We start from the raw sequence: 20,019 nt of genomic DNA on the forward strand, positions 1-20,019 counted from the left end.
GGGATATTATAGTGAATTTCACAGATTAATAGAATGGCTTCAAGGAGATTACACTTTATTAGGAGAAGCCTGATTAGTTAATTATACACATATTTACTGTGGTAAGTATCATGAAGTAAAAACAAAAGAGTAGGGAGCCATGAAAGGTAGAGGCAGGGGGAGATGTTAGGTGGGCAAGGAATTCTAAATCATTTAAACTGCTGTTTCTGTACTTTGAGGCACTCACAGCTCAACCTGATATTAACTAACACAACTGTCTCAGGTACACCTCTATCTGCGTAGCACACCTTGTAACATGTCTTTCTCTCTGGGCCTTGCCACATCCCTGGGGCTGAATCTGGGAAGAAAGGCAGACTTCCCTCTGCTCCCAGGGTTTGTGTCTCCTGCCACCCACCCCCATCCCTGCGGAGCCCCAGGTCCTCTTACTTGGGAATCCATCAACCTCCGTGTACCCAGAGCATCTACTCCACCTACTCCAGTGGAGGAATCTTTATCGAGTCCAGAGAGCTGTAGCATTGCTTTTATATCGGATTATTTCTTAGTCGTTTCTGCTCCTTCAGTACTAGACTGCTCCAACTCAAAAGTTGAACTGAATGTGGAAGAGGAGGGCAAAAACATTACAGGAAATACAGGGTAAATAAATTACTATTACCCTGCCTTATATTTTAAGGGTGATAATTCACCACTGATAATAAATGCTTGTAATATTAAATAGTTCTTTTTTGCTGCTCTTACAGTTTAATTTTTTATATCAGGTACATATTTATTCTACACAATTTTAAAAATACCTTTGATCATAATAGAAAAGAAAAACCATTAACACTTTGGTATAATGATGATGACCCTCTAATGTTGCCAGGATCCAGTCTGAGTAACCTGAGTCCCTCCTTCCTACCCCGTTAGGCTTAGGACAAACTCATCCCAAACACAGAGTTGGCAAACACGCCGTTAATGGCTTCCACCCCTGCTGACATCACTCCCTTTTTTCCCTTCTAGATTCTGATGTCTAACCCAGGCGCCAATCCCATTAGTCTCTGTTAACTGTTCTTTTTTATTAATTAATTTATTTTATTTTTGGCTGCGTTGGGTCTTCATTGCTGCACGCGGGCTTTCTCTAGTTGCAGCAGGCGCGGGCTACTCTTCTTTGCAGTGCGTGGGCTTCTCATTGTGGTGGCTTCTCGTTGCAGAGCCCGGTCTCTAGGCGCGTGGGCTTCAGTAGTTGTAGCATGCGGGCCCAGTAGTTGTGGTGCACAGGCTTAGTTGCTCCACAGCTTGTGGGATCTTCCCGGTCCAGGGCTCGAACCCGTGTCCCCTGCATTGGCAGAAGGATTCTTAACTACTGTTCCACCAGGGAAGCCCTCTGTTAACTGTGTTTTTTTGTTTTAATTTTTAAGCCCTTTCTTTAGAATATAAAAATGTATATAGTTGGATATACATTATATGTAACAGAAGTTCATGACATACTGAACAATCTTAAACAAAAGAGCATATTTTCTTAGCACTCAGACTTATAATGGTACAAAGGAGTTAATATAGGAACTTAGCATTCCTCTAAAGCAGTGGTTCGAAATCAGGGGCATTTTTTTTGCCCCCCCAAGGAGCATTTTGCAATGTCTGAAGACGTTTCTTGTTGTCACATCAGGAGGAGTGGGTGCTACTGATATACAATGGTAGAGGCCGGGGACGCTGCGAAACATCCTGCAGTGTAGAGGGCAGACCCCACAGCGAAGCCTCAGATGTCAGGAACACTGAAGTGAGAAACCCTGTTTTAGAGTTTTAAAACATTGTTTGAATAAATGTCATGAGGATGTAATGTATACCATGAGGCCTATAGTAAATAGTATTTTATTGCAAATTTGAATGTTACTAAGAAAATAAGTCTTAAAAGTCCTCATCACAAGAAAAAAAATTATATAAAAAAATTTGGGGACTTCCCTGGTGGCGCAGTGGTTAAGAATCTGCCTGCTAACGCAGGGGACACGGGTTTGAGCCCTGGTCGGGGAAGATCCCACATGCCGCAGAGCAACTAAGCCCATGTGCCACAACTACTGTGCCTGCGCTCTAGAGCCTGCGAGCCACAACTACTGAGTCCCCGTGCCTAGAGCTCATGCTCCACAACAAAAGAAGCCACCGCAATGAGAAGCCTGCGCACCGCAACGAAGAACAGCCCCCGCTCACCACAACTAGAGAAAGCCCGCGTGCAGCAATGAAGACCCAACACAGCCAAAAAATAAAATAAATTTATTTTAAAAAAAAATTGTATGGTGACCGATGGTAACTATACTTATTGTAGTGATCATTTAGTAATGTATACAAATGTCAAATCACTATGTAGTACACCTGAAACTAATAGAATGTCATAGGTCAATCAATTACACTTTAGTTAAAAAATTGTTTTATAACATTATATTAGTTTCATACAGTAAAATTTATCCTTTTTGGTACACTATTTTGTGAGTTTTTATCATTTAAGTTTGTGATTATCTGGCATGTTTAGTAGATAAGGAATGCTGTGGTTTTCAGGTTTTTATTTTTGTTTTGTTTGCACTGTCCCTATAAGTCAGGGAGAGCCCTGCTCCCTTGGGGGGGAAATCAGATTTAGAAATGAGCTTATAGGAATGACTTAATGTGACTCTTGCCAAATAAATTATGAGAGGGAAGGAGCTCAGTATCTGAAAGTGCCTAACAGTCCTTGACACATGGGAGAAATTCATTAAGTATGGATCTCAGGTGTGAACGACAGAAGCGATGTTCTGTTCATGCTGGAAATCCAGGCGTCCTTCTCCATACCCTCCTGGACTTCCCTATTCAAGTCGTCACCCAATCCTACTGAGTTCACATGTTCTCCCTCTCGTATCAGCCCTCCTGTGTCTCTAACACCCCCCCCCTTCCCAGACACCATTATTTCCCACGTGGACTACGTGGTAGCCCGCGGCCAGGATTGCCGTAGGCCTGATGTGGGCAACTCCACTACCCTTAACCGGGAACAAGACCCAAAGGTGACAAGAGAAAAGGAGCTGGGGAGCTACAGAGCAACCTCTGAATGCGTAAAAAATTAATAAAGAGAAACCTCAAATAAGTAGAGTGGGGAGATCAGAAGGGGGAGCCCTCGTGCCCTACGCCGATAGCAGAGCCTGATAGGAAGAAGAGAGACTTCCTCTTCCTGCCTGGCAAGAGCTCAGCCAGTGAGAGGATGTCACAACCCAGCCAATGAAAATCCATGGACTCTTTGTTTCCTGTAGCCCTCCCAACCTCCCTTCCCCTTTATAAAAGAGTTCTCCTTCCCATTTTTGCCGGGGACTTGTACATGGCTCACACCAGGGTGAAGACCCCAAATTGCAATTCTTTGCTGATCAAAAAAAAAAAAAAAATTTTTTTTTTTTGAGAAAATAACTGGCAGTCTATTTGTTTTATGTCAACAAGTGCATTGCCACTAAGAAATACACGGTCTTCAACCTTCGCCATGTTGCATGACTTCCTGCAATTATCTAGCATCAAGCTCATCCAAGAATGGGGCCATTTCATGGGAATTCCCTGGCAGTCCAGTGGTTAGGACTCCATGCTCTCACTGCCGAGGGCCCGGGTTCAATCCCTGGTCGGGGAACTAAGGTCCCACAAGCCACATGGCCAAAAAACAAAAACAAAAGCAAGAATGGGGCCACTTCACCTTAAAAACAGAAAGGCTCTCAGGCACTTCTGAGAGAAACCGCTCTAATTTTTTTGGATTTTCAGCATCAGGAGTCAGAGGGAGGATAAAACCCAGAAAAAAATCAGGGGGAGGAAAATAAAATCTGAGTTGGGAACTTTGAGCTTGGACTAACAGAGCTTCCAAGGAACCCTACAATTTACAAAATACTGTGAAACTCCAGTGAGTCCAATGCATCGTTGCATAGGCTCCCATGCACAGAAGGGTCCAGTGCTCAGTTAAGGCTCTGCTATCACCACCTTGAAATTCTTAATAATTTTTAAACAAGGGCTCTGCATTTTTATTTTGCATGAGGCCACGTATTATGCAGCTTGTCCTGGCCAGGGCAATTGACTGTATGGAACCTGAAAGAAGTTCTAAGTAGTTATTTCATGTTTTCAATTCAAGCAGGGGGTATAGCTCAGGGGTAGAACGTTTGACTGTAATTTAAGTAAATTCCTTTCTTAAAGGAGAGATTCTCTTTTTCCTTTCTGAGATAATGTGACTTCACAGTGGGGAATGTAATGGAGGAGAGTCGGAGTGGACACGAGTGCCCGCCCACCTCCCCTGGGCACTTTCCACTGTACTCTGAGGGCTGCATACTGCTAACACCCACCTGAAGACCCTTTTCTGGTCACAGGAGGCTGCTTGGGCTGCCCATGGGGCAATCCTGAGTGCTGGGGAATAGAGAGTTAGTGGCTATGGCCCTCACCTTCCTCGCCCCTCGGGAACAGGGATATTTGGGATCATTCTGAGGCATGTTCCACTCTACTCCCAGCATCCCCTCGGGGCGTCAGCTCCAGCTGCCCATGGGAGAGACTTGCTTGCTGATGCACACTTTATTGCTCCCTTCCTCTCCGCATCTCACATCTCCAGTCCCCTACTGGAGTTTCCTGGAATTACCTCCTGAATAAACTACGTGCACCCAAATCCTCATTTCGGGGATACTTCCAGGGGAACTCAAAGACAGCAAGTCATTTCATCAAAATCCAGGACAGGTTCAAAGAGTGACGTGAATGACAACTTATACACAGTTCAAGGGCTGCTTTCTCTTCAGTTTGCCTCTAAGCCAGCAAATAAGAGTGCAAAGGATACATACTAGGTAAGGATTCAAGCAGGTGAGTGGATGGCTCCTGAGTTCCTCTCTGAGCAGTGGCTTTAGAGTTGGGAACCTGCCAGGTCAGAGGGGTCTGGAGCTGCAGACTCATTACCTGTTAGGCCATTAAGTTGAAAGAGAGGCCTCATCAGTCTCAAGGACCTACCTCTTGCCATGTAAAGAAATTCTTTTTTTTTTTTTTTAATAAATTTATTTATTTATTTATGGCTGTGTTGGGTCTTCTTTGCTGTGCACAGTCTTTCTCTAGTTGCAGCGAGCGGGGGCTACTCTTTGTTGCGGTGAGCGGGCTTCTCATTGTCGTGGCTTCTCTTGTTGCAGAGCACAGGCTCTAGGTGTGCGGGCTTCAGTAGTTGTGGCACGTGGGCTCAGTAGTTGTGGCTCGCGGGCTCTAGAGCACAGGCTCTGTAGTTGTGGTGCACAGGATTAGTTGCTCTGTGGCATGTGGGATCTTCCCGGACCAGGGCTCGAACCCGGGTTCCCTGCACTGGCAGGCAGATTCTTAACCACTGCGCCACCAGGGAAGCCCCAAGAAATTCTTGCTGTGCTGTCATTACTTCACATTCTTCAAGGGACAGAAAACCTAAGAATGTAGCTTAAACAAGTAAGAAGTTAATTTGTCTTTCACATAGCAGATAGATGGAAGGTGGTCGAGGGTTGGAATGATACGCCTAAGTTTTGCTTCACTCTGCGAGACCTCCATCCTCAAAGTCTCCTCATTCTCCAAAATGGCTGCTCATAGTCCAGCCATCTCATCCATGTCCCAGACAGCACACCATCTCCCTTTAAGTCTCCTTGGCAGATGTTGTACATATTCTCTTCTGCCTATATCCCAATGGCCAGAATCTAGTCTCATGACTCTACCAAGGTGCATAGAATTCTGGGAAACATGTGCCCAGCTGAAATATAGGTGTTCTATAGAAGAGCAGACTTTGAGGAGCAACTAATAGGCCCTAACACCCCAGCCTCAAAGAGTTTCTTGTGCCCTAATTTAGCCCAGAAAGTACAGAATAATTCCCATTTGCTCCAGAGAGGCACAGATGTGGCCAAAAAGTCACTGGCTCTGATGGAGTCCTGCAAACTAGAATGAGGTGGGCAGACAACTACAGACCAGATGAGTGTCTTAGGACATGCCAACTGGAATAGATGATGACTGAGGTCCAGATGTTCTCCACTGTCGTGGCATACATAAGTTCCCCATAGATGGAACCCAGGAAAAGAGAGGAACTCCAAGTTGGCTTAGATCAGGTTTCTACTGCCTTAATGAAATGAGGATTATGGTGACCATTAGGGCTGCTCACAGATATTCTGGTTCTCCTCCTCCTGGGTAGATAATAGGATTTGCCTTTCCTGCCCCTTTGAAGTTAGCTGTGGTCATGTGATATACTTTGGCACAAGTGATACTTGAGCACAAGTGAGATGTATCCTGTCTTGGCTGAACGGTAAGAGTCGGTGATGGTTAATTTTATGTGTCAACTTGGCTAGGCCATGGACCCCAGTTTTTGGTCAAACACCAATCTAGATGTTGCTGTGAAAGTATTTTTTAGATGTGATTAACATTTAAATAAGTAGACTTTGAGCAAAATAGATTACCCTTCATAATGTGAGTGGGCCTCATCCAATCAGCTGAACGCTTTAAGAGAAAAAGCTTAAGATCCCGCAAGAAAAAAGGAATTCTGCCTCCAGAATGCCTTTGGACTCAAGCTATAACATTAACTCTTCCCTGGGTCTCCAGCCTGCCCTGCAGATTTCGGATTTTCCAGCCCCTGCAATTGTGTGAGCCAATTCCTTAAGGAAAATCTCTCTGTGTCTGTCTCTATCTCTCTCTGTACACACACACACACACACATTCTATTAGCTTTGTTTCTCTGAGGAACCCGGATCAGTGCAGAGCCTATGTGAAATTTGTCACATTTTCTTTTTTTCTCTGCCACAGTGACCTTGAAACACGTGTGGAGATGAGGTCCCCAGCCTGGATCCATAAGTGACAGTAGCAGCTAGGGGTCCCTCTGCCGACCCATGGCAGACAGGGAACATAAGCAAGAAATAGCCTCCATTGTGTTAAACCACTGAGATGTGGGGACTGTTTGTTGTCACAGCATAATCTAGTCTATAGACCAGTACAGGGAGGCAGAAATTAGGGTGACATAGAATCATACGGAAAGTTCTATGACTTCTATTCTGGAACTACAGACTAAGATTTCATTTCCAAGTACTCACTATTTCTTATTTCTTCTGGCCAAGATTACCACAGGGCTTGAAGCCCTGCAAGGCCAGAAGCAGCTCTTGGAGTTTTCCCTGTTTAGAATGTCCCTGGAATCAATGTCCTATTCCCACTCTTCCATCCTTCATTTAAGCTTCCCTGGCTCTAAAATTCTTTTTTCCTCTCAATTCAATAAAAATGTTTCCTTTTCTTCTCAGTGTGAGAGATCACAATTAGGCAACGAGAGGTAATAAGCAAATTCCCGCCAATGTGTGAATAGAAGCTTCATTTTCCCAAGGGAATTTGCATTTGAAAAGGAGATTTTAAAACAAAACAAAAATCCCACACAAATGAAGCTATACTTGGTGAAATTCCAGGAAGCACAACTGAGTGAGATTTCCTGTAGTAAGGGAGACATTTGGGAACAAGAAAAATCTTTCACAGGTGCTCTGCAGAAGGTACCAATATTGTTGAATTTTATTTCTTGGGATTTCTGGGTGCTTCTGAGTGTTGGAGAACAGGGATTCCTCAGGGATGCTTCAGAGCAGCTTCCTGTATTGTCCAATAATCCCCATTTCTCCTTCCAGATGCTTCCCAGTGACTAGCACGGTCCAGCTCTTACAGCTTCACAGCCTTTCCTGGCATCCTCAGGCCAAGCTGCCAGCCACTTTGTTTTCCACAGGGAGCAGCTTCCTGGGATATGTGACCTTTACCCCAGGGTAAGGTCCTCGAAATCTGATACAGAAATACCCCTGGGTGTCACATCTCCCCCTCTTATTTCACCCCAGGAGGCTTACCTCTAATCTCAAATGTAATGTATATTCATACGAAGTCAAGGAGGCAACTTGTTTAAAAATGTAGATTCAGAGATCCAGATTCTGATTCAATCGGTTGAGACGCAGCCCAGAAAGCTGCATTTTTACAAGCCTCCTTCCCCCAGGTGGTTCAAATGTACGTGGTAGGCCGACTATACGTGGGGAAGTAGTGCCCAAGGGAGATGGGGTGAGCTCTGAGCACAGCCTGCCCTCCTGAATCCCCAGCTAACTCTTTTCTAGTAAGCTCTGAGTTCGTGTGTATTTGATGGAGCTGGGCCATCTGTTCACAACCTTAAAACAAAACAAACAAAACAGACAAACAAAAGATGGAATGTTGCTGCTAGGAATTTCTGTGCCATTTGTCTCTTTTCTTTCTGTTTACAAGATGATAGGTCTTTTTTGTGATTTAGTTTTTGATGTCAAAAATGAGGACAAATGGTTGTCTCCTCCCGCACTCAATTTTTGCCATATTTGCAGAGGACTTAAAAGTTAACACATACGAAAGAAGCAACCAGCTCCAAGAGCTCTCAAATGAAAGTTGGGATAATCAAGAGTTAAAGGGGGGAAAAAAAAGTTAAATGACATTTGTTAATACAGTGTCTTTATACACCTGGTTTAGAGCCAATAGTCCTAGGGCAGAAACCAATACTCAAAAAGACAATTCAACTGGCCAACTGAAGGGTTAATTTCTATGGCCTCCGGGAAGAGGCCGCAGAGTTCCGCACGCTTGGAAGTAATTATCCTTCCCCTCCCCCAACACCACCCCAGCTCCCGCCCAGTCCCAAAACAGATCTCGGACCGAAATGCGTGCGCCCCCTGGTGGTTCTAAGGTAAAATACAATTTATCTTAGAGGGAAAGAGAACGTCAGGAGTTTTAGTATCTTTGCATTTCACCACTCGACAGGCACAGAGAGCTTTTTCAGGGACAGATCTGCAGGTGAAGAGTCCTCTTCAAAGGTGCATCAAGACTGACAGGTAAAGATATCATAGCTCTAGTGGCATCCTCACCCTTTATTCTACACACATCAAACATGTGGGTGCTTTGATACTTCACAAATGCAGACATGTAGCAACCCCTTAAAAGCACAGTTCTTGCCTGGCCCAGCTCTCTCCACTGAACCAGGCCAAGCCACCAGTGCCTGTCACGGAAAGCACTCAATAAAAATCAAGCCCCAAGTTCAGCGTGGTCTCTCGGGCTCCACCAGCATCCACGCTTCAACTCCAGGCCTGTCTGCCCAGCTTCTCCCTCCTTTCCAGTGTCTGTTTTTCTAACCACTCACCCCTCATCATGGACCCCAGAATCTGCTCCCAGGGACAGAGCTTGCATTCACCCTGTGGCCCCTAGGCTCCACCTGGTTTGCACATCCACTCCATCCCCACCACCCTAATTAGGGAAAATCTGACAACTCTTAACCAGGAAATAATAGAAAAAGGCCTCTGGACCTTCAAAAGGGGCTGCTAGCCTTCAGCCAGACCCTCTATACACATGCAAGATTCTTTTTATTATATTTTTTTTTGAGGATATTCCTTTTTTAAAAAAATATTTATTTATTTGGCTGTGTCAGGCCTTAGTTGTGGCACACGGGATCTTCGTTGAGGCACACGGGATCTTTTGTTGTGGCGCACGGGCTTCTCTCTAGTTGTGGCAAGCGCGCTCTCTAGTTGTGGTGTGCAGATTTTCTCTCTCTAGTTGTGGCGTGCGGGTTCCAGACCACGTGGGCTCTGTAGTAGTTTGTGGCACGCAGGCTCACCAGTTGTAGCTCGAGAGCTCAGTAGTTGTGGCACGCAGGCTTAGTTGCCCCACGGCATGTGGGATCCTACTTCCAGGAGCAGGGATTGGAACCTGCGTCCCCTGCATTGGAAGGCGGATTCTTTACCACTGGACCACCAGGGAAGTCCCAAGATTCTTTTTATTTTTAACTATAAATTATACAGATATATCCTATTGTTTAAAACATCCAATACAACATACAGATGCCATTGTTATTAATTTGGAGCATGTCCTTCCAGAACTTTCCATAATGTATTTACATATATAAGTGTACATGGACAAATATAGAGATTTGTAAGCCTGTGGAGCTTTTTTTTAAAAAAGCAAACAGACAACAAACAGGATCATACTGTACCTATCTTCTTTTGCAGCATGATTTTCTTAATTAACAATAAGATTTCTTCTGACAATAAATCTTTCTATGTGCATACACATGGAGCCATTTAGTTCTATTTAACTCTGCACACTATTCCATTTTCCTAAGTCTGGGCTCAATGGAGAAAGAAGGCAATGGACGCAGCAGATATAAACCAAAAAAAACTGACAGAAATAAAAATGTCCATATTGTTAGCAAGCTGATTGGAAAATATGGCTTAAGGGCATATCTAGAAGGACTTGCTAATATTTCACCCCTGAATGAGTATAGACTGACTTGTTGGGTCACAGGCATCCCTGGACACCCAAAGTGTCCTCTGGCTGAAGAGCTTGCTACAGAGCAGAGCACAGGCTAGCATGGCCTTAGGGCAGACACCTCGGAAGATGGCAGTGAAAAGGCTGAGCTAAGGTGCCCAGCTGGGTAAACCAGTCTCCTTAACTCACCAGCTGGGTAAACCAGTCCTTTTCTCATAGGGATGAATAAGCGAATGAAGGGTGGCAGGGAGGACAGGAGTGTAATCTAGAATCTAACTGAGGCCAGGGAAATGGAGATTCCCCCAAACACTTTCTAGCCTTTTGTTCTTGTAACCCTGTTGGCCCAAAATCCACAGGGGCATAACTGACTCCCGCTTCCCCCCTGGAGAAGAGGTCAGGCATTTATCAGAACACTCCTGGCATCTACCTTCATGAATCCATTACCTCGATACCAACCACTGTTCTTTTGTAGATCTGTCTTGTGAACAGTTTATATTTTGGCCTCAGAAGACTCTAACATGGGTTAGGACAGTCCATTTGTTATTAACTCCTAGACCTTGATGTTGTCTAAACAGAAATCCTCTCCATATTCTGTTTCCCACCAAAAACATGCCCTATCACATGGTCCAATGACACCCATCAAAGGTTATACAGCAAAAAGATACTCCTTTCAAAAATGCAATATCTAACATAATAAAGGCCATATGTTAAAACCCAGAGCTAACATCATACTGAACAGCGAAAGAATGGAAGCTTTTCTCTAAGATCAGGAACAAAACAAGAATGCATGCTTTTGCCACTTCTAGTCCACATAGTGTTGAAAATCCTAGCCAGAGCAATTAGGCAAGCAAAATAAATAAAAGGCACTCAAATCAGAAAAGAAGAAATAAGGGAATTCCCTGGCATTCCAGTGATTAGTACTTGGCGCTTTCACAGCAGGGGCCCAGGTTCAATCCCTGGTCGGGGAACTAAGATCCCACAGCCTCCCAGTGCGGCTAAAAAAGAAAAGAAGTAAAACTGTCACTATTTGCAGATGACATGATATTATATATAGAAAACCCTAAAAACTCCGCCAAAAACACTGTTAGAACTAATAAACAAATTCAGTAAAGTTGCAGGATACAAAATCAATACACAAAAATCTATTTACCCTAAGAATGAACTCTCAGAAAGAGAAATTAAGAAAACAATCCCATTTATGATTGTATCAGAAAGAATAAAATACTGAGGAGTAAATTTAACCAAGGAGGTGAAAGACTAGTACACTGAAAACTGTAATACACTAATGAAAGAAATTGAAGAAGACACAAATAAATGGAAAGATATTCCATGCTCATGAACTGGAAGAATTAATATTGTAAAAATGTCCATACTACCCGAAGTGATCTACAGATTCAATGCAATCCCTACCAAAATTCCAATAAAACTTTTCACAGACAGAACAAACAATCCTAAGGACTTCCCTGGTGGCGCAATGGTTGAGAATCTGCCTGCCAATGCAGGGGACACGGGTTCGAGCCCTTGTCTGGGAAGATCCCACATGCCGCAGAGCAACTAGGCCCGTGAGCCACAACTACTGAGCCTGCACCTCTGGAGCCTGTGCTCTGCAACGAGAGGCCGCAATAGTGAGAGGCCCGCGCATCGCGATGAAGAGTGGCCCCTGCTAGCCACAACTAGAGAAAGCCCTTGCACAGAAACGAAGACCCAACTCAGCCAAAAATAAATAATAAATAAATAATAAATAAATTTTTTTAAAAAAGAATCCACCTGCCAATTCAGGGGACACGGGTTTGATCCCTGGTCTGGGAAGATCCCACATGCCATGGAGTGGCTGAGACCGTGGGCCACAACTACTGAAGCCCGCGTGCCTAGAGCCCATGCTCCGCAGCAGGAGAAGCCACCACAATGAGAGGCCCACACACCACAGCGAAGAGTAGCCCCCACTCGCTGCAACTAGAGAAAAGCCCGCAAGCAGCAACAAAGACCCAATGCAGCCAAATAAATAAATAGAACAAACAATCCTAAAATTTTTATGGAACCATAAAAGACCCTGAATAGCCAAAGCAAACTTGAGAAAGAAAAACAGAACTGGAGGCATAATGCTCCCTGATTTCAAACTATATTATAAAACTATAGTAATCAAAAGAGTGTGGTATTGGCATAAAAATAGACACGTGGATCAATGGAACAGACTAGAGACCCCAGATATAAACCCACATATAAATTTGTGGGTTTATGATCGACCATATAAATGGTCGATTAATTTACGACAAAGGAGCCAAGAATATACAATGAGGAAAGGACAGTCTCCTCAATAAATGGTGTTGGGTGCTTCCCTGGTGGCGCAGTGGTTGAGAGTCTGCCTGCCAATGCAGGGAACATGGGTTCGAGCCCTGGTCCGGGAAGATCCCACATGCTGCGGAGCAACTAGGCCCGTGAGCCACAATTACTGAGCCTGCGCATCTGGAGCCTGTGCTCCGCAACAAGGGAGACTGTGATAGTGAGAGGCCTGCACACCGCGATGAAGAGTGGCCCCCGCTCGCTACAGCTGGAGAAAGCCCTCGCACGGAGGCGAAGACCCAACACAGCCAAAAATAGATAAATAAATAAATAAAATAATTTTTTTTAAAAAATAAATAAATAAATGGTGTTGGGAAAACTGGACAGCCAAATACAAAAGAGTGAAATTGGACCACTATCTTACACCACACACAAAAATCAACTCAAAATAGATTGAAGACTTGAACATAAGATCTGAAACCATAAGACTTCCAGAAGAAAACAGGGGTGAGCTCCTTGATATCATTCTTGGCAATGATTTTTTTTTTTGGCCATGCCACGCAGCTTGCAGAATCTTAGATCCCTCGCCAGCGATTGAACACAAACCACGGCAGTAAAAGTACCAAGTCCTAACGCTGGACCACCATTTCCCTGGCAATGATTTTTTTGGATTTAACACCAAAAGTAAAGGAAACAAGAGAAAAACAAACAAGTGGGAATACATCAACTAAAAAGCTTCTGCATAGCAAAGGGAACCATTAACAAAATGAAAAGGCAACCTACCAAATGGGAGAAAATATTTGCAAATCATGTATCGATAAAGGGTTAATATGCAAAATATATAAAGATACCTCATACAACTCTATAACCAAAAAACCCAAAAAATTCAATTTAAAAATGGGCAGAGGAACTGAATATACATTTTTCCCAAGAAGACATACAAATGGCCAACAGGTGCATGATAATGTGCTCAACATCATAATCATCAGGGAAATGCAAATCAAAATCAAAATGAGATATCACTTGACACATTAGGATGGCTATCGTCAAAAAGACAGAAATAACAAGGGTTGGTGAGGATGTGGAGAAAAGGGAACCCTTGTGCACCTTTGGTGGGAATGTAAACTGGTACAGCTGCTATGGAAAACAGTATGGAGGTTCCTCAAAAATTAAAAATAGAACTATCATATGATTCAGCAATGCCACTTGTTGGTATATATCCAAAGGAAATGAAAACAGGATATCAAAGAGATATCTGCACTCCCATGTTCACTGCAGCATTATTCATAATAGCCAGTATATGGAAACAACCGAAGTATCCATCAATAGATGAATGGATATATATATGTATATATGTATATGTATATATATATATATATATATATGTATATATATATATATATCTCCATTCACACACACACACACACACACACACAAACAATGGAATATTATTCAGTCATGAGACCGAAGGAAATCCTGCCATTTGTGACAACATGGATGGACCTTGAGGGCATTATGCTAGGTAAAATAAGCCAAACTGAGAAAAACAAATGCTGCATGATATCACTTATATATGGAATCTTTAAAAAAAAAAAAGTCAAATTCATAGAAACAGAGAGCAGAAACATGGTTGCCAGGAAGTAGAGATAGGTTGGTAAAAGGGTACAAACTTTCAGCTATAAGATGAATAAGGTCTGAGGATCTAATGTAAAACAGGTGACTATTGTTGATATATAGTACTATGTAATTGAAATATACTATTGTATAACTATAGTATTGTATAATTGAAATTTGCCAAGAGAGTAGAACATAAATGTTCTCACCAATAAAAGAAAAAGATGAACATGTGAGGTTATGGATGTGTTAATTAACTAGATGGAGAGAATCCTTTCACAATGTATATGTACATCAAATCACTACGATATATAATTTAAATATCTTACTATTTTATACGTGAATTATATCTCAATAAAGGTGAAATTTAAAAAAAATACTACAAAGGTACAGTAATCAAAAACAGTGTGGCAATGGCATAAAGACAGACATATAGACTAAGGCACAGAATAGAGAGCCCAGAAATAAACCTTTGAATATATGGTCAAGTGATTTTCAACAAGGGTATCAAGACCATTCAATGGGGAAAGAACATCTTTTCAACAAATAGTTCTGGAAAAAATTGGATATCCACATGCAAAGGAATAAAATTGCACCCTAACAAAATTAGGGAATAAAATTGCACCCTAATTTTGATTTTACCTAACACTGTATACAAAAATTAACTCAAAATGGAGCAATGGCCTAAATGTAAGAGTTGAACTATAACACTCCTAGTAGAAAAAATACGGAAAAGCTTTATGACATTGGATTTGGCAATAATTTCTTAAATATGACACCAAAAGCATAGGCAACAACAAAAATAAAAATAGATAAATTAGATTTCATCAAAATTAAAACCATTTGTGCATCAAAGGATATTATCAACAGAGTGAAAAGGCAACCTACGGAATTGCAAATCATATATCTGACAAGGGATTCACATTCAGAATATACAAAGAACTCCTACAACTCAACAACAAAAACAAACAACCCAATTAAAAATGGGCAAAGGACTTTGTGATGGTTAAAGTTATGCCTCAGCTTGACTGGGTTAAGGGATACCTAGATAGCTGGTAAACACAATTTCTGGGTGTGTCAATGAGGATTTCTTCAGAAGAGATGAGCATTCAAATCAGTAGACTGAATGAAGAAGATCAGTTCTTACCAATGTAGGCTGGCATCATCCAATTCTTTGAGGGCTGGGAAGTCTTGTCTTCTTTTGCCATGGGACATGAAATCTCCTGGTTCTCAGGTCTTGAGATTCAGACTGAATTTTACCACTGATTTCCTGGTTCACCAGCTTGCATACAGCAGATCATGGGACTTCTTGGCCTCCACAGAGTGTGAGCCAATTCCAATAATAAATCTCCTCTTATATCTGTCTATAATATCCTATTGCTTATTTCTTTAGAGAACCCTAACAGACTTTTTTTTTTTTTTTAATGTTTGGCTGTGTTGGGTCTTCGTTGCTGCAGATGGACTTTCTCTAGTTGTGGCGAGTGGGGTCTACTCTTCGTTGCAGTGGACTTCTCATTGTGGTGGCTTCTCTTGTTGCGGAGCACGGGATCTAGGCGCACAGAGCTTCAGTAGTTGTGGCTCGTGGGCTTAGTTGCTCCGCAGCATGTGGGATCTTCCTGGACCAGGGATCAAACCCATGACCCCTGCATTGGCAGGCAGATTCTTAACCACTGTGCCACCAGGGAAGTTCCTAACAGACTTGAATAGACATTTCTACAAAGAAGATATATAGAAGACCAATAAGCACATGAAAAGATGCTCAACATCACTAATCATTAGGGAAATACAAATCAAAACTACAAAGAGTTACCACTTCACACCCATTAGGATGGCTATTACTATAAAACAAACAAACAAAAACAAAATAAATGTTGGTGAGGATATGGAAAAATTGGAACTCTTGGCATTGCTGGTGTGTGTATAAAATGGTACAGCTGCTATGGAAAACAGCATGGGTTTGCTCAAAAAATTAAAAATAGAATTACATATGATCCAGCAATGTCACTTCTGAGTATAAACCCAAAAGAATGGAAAGCAGGGACTCGGGTATTTTTACACCCAAGTACATAGCAGCATAATACATAACAGCCAAAAGGTGAAAACAACCTTAATGTCCATTGATGGATGAATGGATACACAAAAAGTGATATATACATGCAATGGAATATTATTCAGCCTTCAAAAGGAAGGAAATTCTGAAACATTCTACAACATGGATGAATCTTGAAGGCATTATACTACAGGGGAAGAAAAATAATTTTCCCTCTACCCTTCTGAGTTCTTAGCTGAAACTCCTGTAATAAAAGACAGATTAACAAGAGAAAAAAAAAAGTTTATTAACATATATACCTCATTTATATATGGGAGATAATCAGGGGGAAATGTGTAACTCTCCAACGTGGCTTTAGAATTCAGGATTTAATACCATCTTAATAGGGAAAGGGGAATCCAGAGGTACAAACCTCCAGTTATATAGTAAATAAGCCATGGGGATGTAATAATGTAGAGCATAAGGAATATGGTTGATACTGTAATAACTTTGGGAACAGATGGTGACTAGACTTATTGGGGTGGTCATTTCATAATGCATGCAAATGTCAAATCACTATGTAGTACACCTGAAACTAATGTAATATTGTCAACTACATTTCAATTTTTTTAAAAAATAGGGAAAGGGGAGAGGATATGTAGGCCTCAGAGAGAGTAAATAACTTTTAGGAAAGATGAATGAGCCCTTAGAAGAATAGATGGAAGTATGATAGTTTGTGGAAAAGTTTGTCTTCATTTTATCATTCAATTCCACCTAGCCTATGCTCTCAGATAGTTCTCAAACTTTTAGAAGGCATCAGAATCACCTGGAGGGCTTGTTAACACAGTGATTGCTGGGCCCTACCTGTGGAGCTTTGATGAAATAGGTCTGGAGTAGGGCCGGAGTATTTGCATTTCTAATAAGTTCCCAGCGATGCCCTTGCTGGTCTGGGGACCACACACTGAGGCCGCAGCTCGCTAACCTCAACCTTCTCTGAAGGGAATCTCTTTATTTTATTTTATTATTCCACTGCTCCACCCTAAAGCATATTTTTCAAACCTACACTAATTCCCCCTTGACTCTCTGACTCCTAGGTACAGGCCTTTTAATCCCCTTCTTTGCCTTTGGGCCTTACAATAATTTTATTGAGTTGTTTCTCCACCTCAACCCAAGAAACTGGCATTATTGTTTATTTTTTAATTATTTTTTAAAAATTATTATTATTGTTATTATTTTGGCCATGCTGCGAGGCCTGTGGGATCTTAGTTCCCCAATCAGGGACTGAACCCAGGCCCACCGCAGTGAAAGCACGGAGTCCAAACCACTGGACTGCCAGGGAATTCCCACATTACTGTTTATTAATAAAACACATTTCGGTTCTTGATCTGGTGGTGGATGTGGGTAGTATTCAGCTTGTAATCATTCACTGAGTGGGTACTCTTAGGTTTGAGCACTTTTTTGCATGCATGTTATGCTTTAATTTTTTTTTAATGTTTGTTAAACACACACACACACACACACACACACACACACACACACACACACATCCATGCTGATAAGGAAGCCATAGTTTTTGAGTCTCTAAAATCCAAAGCTGCTAATGGCCAGAGGTTATATAATTGGTCAACATGGTGGGCTGTAACTCAACCTGCAGATAAACCAAATGAATCAGAGAGGTTAGTTTCCTGCTTTGCCCTAAAAGCAGATGTAAAAAGTGGCCACTTTTCAAACCATATTTCAAACAGTCAAGGACAGCCCCCTGCACTGCCCGCCTCCACCTCGGCCCGGCCCTGCCCTTCCTACAGCAGCAACAAAGCCTGCCACCAGCAGCCCCGGCCCTGCCAGGAGCACGCTCTCTCCTCATGTGTTTTCTGCTCTCAGGGCCAGTCCTGTTATATTGCCCAAGGTTCCAAGTGGTCGGGTTTTTAGAAGACCACTATATTACGGTTCTTTATTCCCACCCCAAAACAGGACCAGCTAAGAAAACAGGCAGCAGACCACGGTGTCTGCTTTTTCACTGATAAGCATTGGTCTGGACATGGATTCAAGTCTTTGGCTAAAAACATTTCAGCCGACAATTAGACAGGGTCAAATTAGATAGGCTCCCTCACTCAGTCACAACTAGTCCTGGAGGATTAGAACTTGCCACATAGTGGATAACAGGTCAAAATGCAGTGTCCCTGAGAGTCATCAAAAAAGAGAAAAAAGAAAGGACTCAGCTGAGCATGCCCAGTTCTTCCTCCCAAATTCATTAATCCTAGGTGTCCCCTATTCCCATAGAGAGGTGTGAATAAAGGGACAGGGGTGTTACTCGAGTTTAATACTGTTTCATTAGAAATATGAAACCAGAACAAAATGGAGGTTCCCGCAACATATAGTATGGGTTTACCAGAGTTTAACGATTTCCATGTTCATGGATATTTAAGTTGTTTCTAATCTTTCCACAGTGAATATCCTCAGGGAAGATCTTGTATATGTTTCATAGTGTACACGTGCAAGTTTTCCTCTAGGCTAGCTACCTGGAAGTGAATTTCTAGGTGGAATGTATAAACATTTAAAATTTTAATAAATACTGACAACTTATTTTCCATAAAGGCTGTACATGATTTGCATTTGAGCTAGAGTGTGTGCAAATACCTGTTTCCCCACATCTTCATCATTACTGGTTACTATTGATCTTTTTAATTTTTGTCAATATGGTAGGTAAAAAGGATGTCTGTTTTGTTTTGCTATATATGATTCTATCACTGGGGAGAATGAACATCTTTCTATATGTTTGCTGGCCATTTGTATTTCCTTTTCACAGAGTTGCCTGTTCATTTCCTTTGCCCATATTTCTATTAGGTTATCTTTTCCTTATTAATTTGTAGGCATTCTTTATACATTTTGGATACTAATATTTTGCCTTTTATATTTGTGGCAATTATCCTTTCCAGTCTTTTGCTTGTCTTTTGAGTGTGTATCTATGGTAATACAGAAAATTTTAATTTTATGAGGTTACTTTTTTTTTCTTTGCTTCTGCATTTTGTTTCTTGGTTAAGAAAGTCTTCACTATTTCAAGATTCTTCTATATTTTATTCTTCCACAGTTTATTCAAATACTTTTGTTGCTTTGTTTTTGAAATAAATGTAAAAATCCATCTGGAACTTACAAAGGAGTTGTCGACTTAAAGAAAAATGCACAACATGAGAGCTGTGAGTTTAAGTTTTATTCAGGGTCTTACTGAGGACTATTGTCTGGGAGACAGCTCTGACGAATTGCTCCAAAGAGGTAGGGGAGGAGCCAGTATATACCTGCATTTTTTGGCTGGGAAATATAGGCATTCAAGCATACAGCTTGGCAAAAGATTACTGCTCTTCACAAAGAACACATATCTCAAGCTAATGATTTTAGCGCTTTTCTATGTACAGGAAGAGGCAAGAATCTGGGGTCATTGAAATTCTTCCTGAGATATACGTCTAACTATCTAGGGGTCCATTTATCTAAAGTACAGAGTGCCTCATCCTGTTTTTTCATCCTGAATTCCCCTCAGGATGCACTACTGGAGGGCCACTGCAGTGGGTTTTGACTTAACCTTTATATAACTGGCTGATGAATGACACTCTTTTGTTCTTTCTTTTTGTTCACAGAGTTAAGGAGGTCAGTTTATTATTTTTTTCCCAAATGAATAGCTAATTTTTCATTTGTTCCCTACTGAGTTAAAATGTCATCTTTATCAAATAATGTCTTCCCTTGCATGTATGGGTCTTAACATATGTTTCTTTTTTTAAAATTTATTTTATTTATTTATTTTTGGCTGCATTAGGTCTTCATTGCTGTGCGCGGGCTTTCTGTAGTTGCGGCAATCTGGGGCTACTCTTCATTGTGGTATGTGGGCT

The 20,019-nt window shown here is 41.8% G+C and overlaps 1 protein-coding gene across 1 annotated transcript in view; it reads right to left on the reverse strand.

Moving 5' to 3' along the window:
- SUB1 (SUB1 regulator of transcription) overlaps positions 1–20,019 on the reverse strand; it is a 354,409-nt gene that overhangs the window by 67,704 nt on the left and 266,686 nt on the right. The window lies entirely within an intron of this gene.

The sequence above is a fragment of the Balaenoptera physalus genome (assembly GCF_965194825.1).
Source record: "Balaenoptera physalus genome assembly, chromosome: 3".
NCBI classification, from domain to species: Eukaryota; Metazoa; Chordata; class Mammalia; order Artiodactyla; family Balaenopteridae; genus Balaenoptera; species Balaenoptera physalus.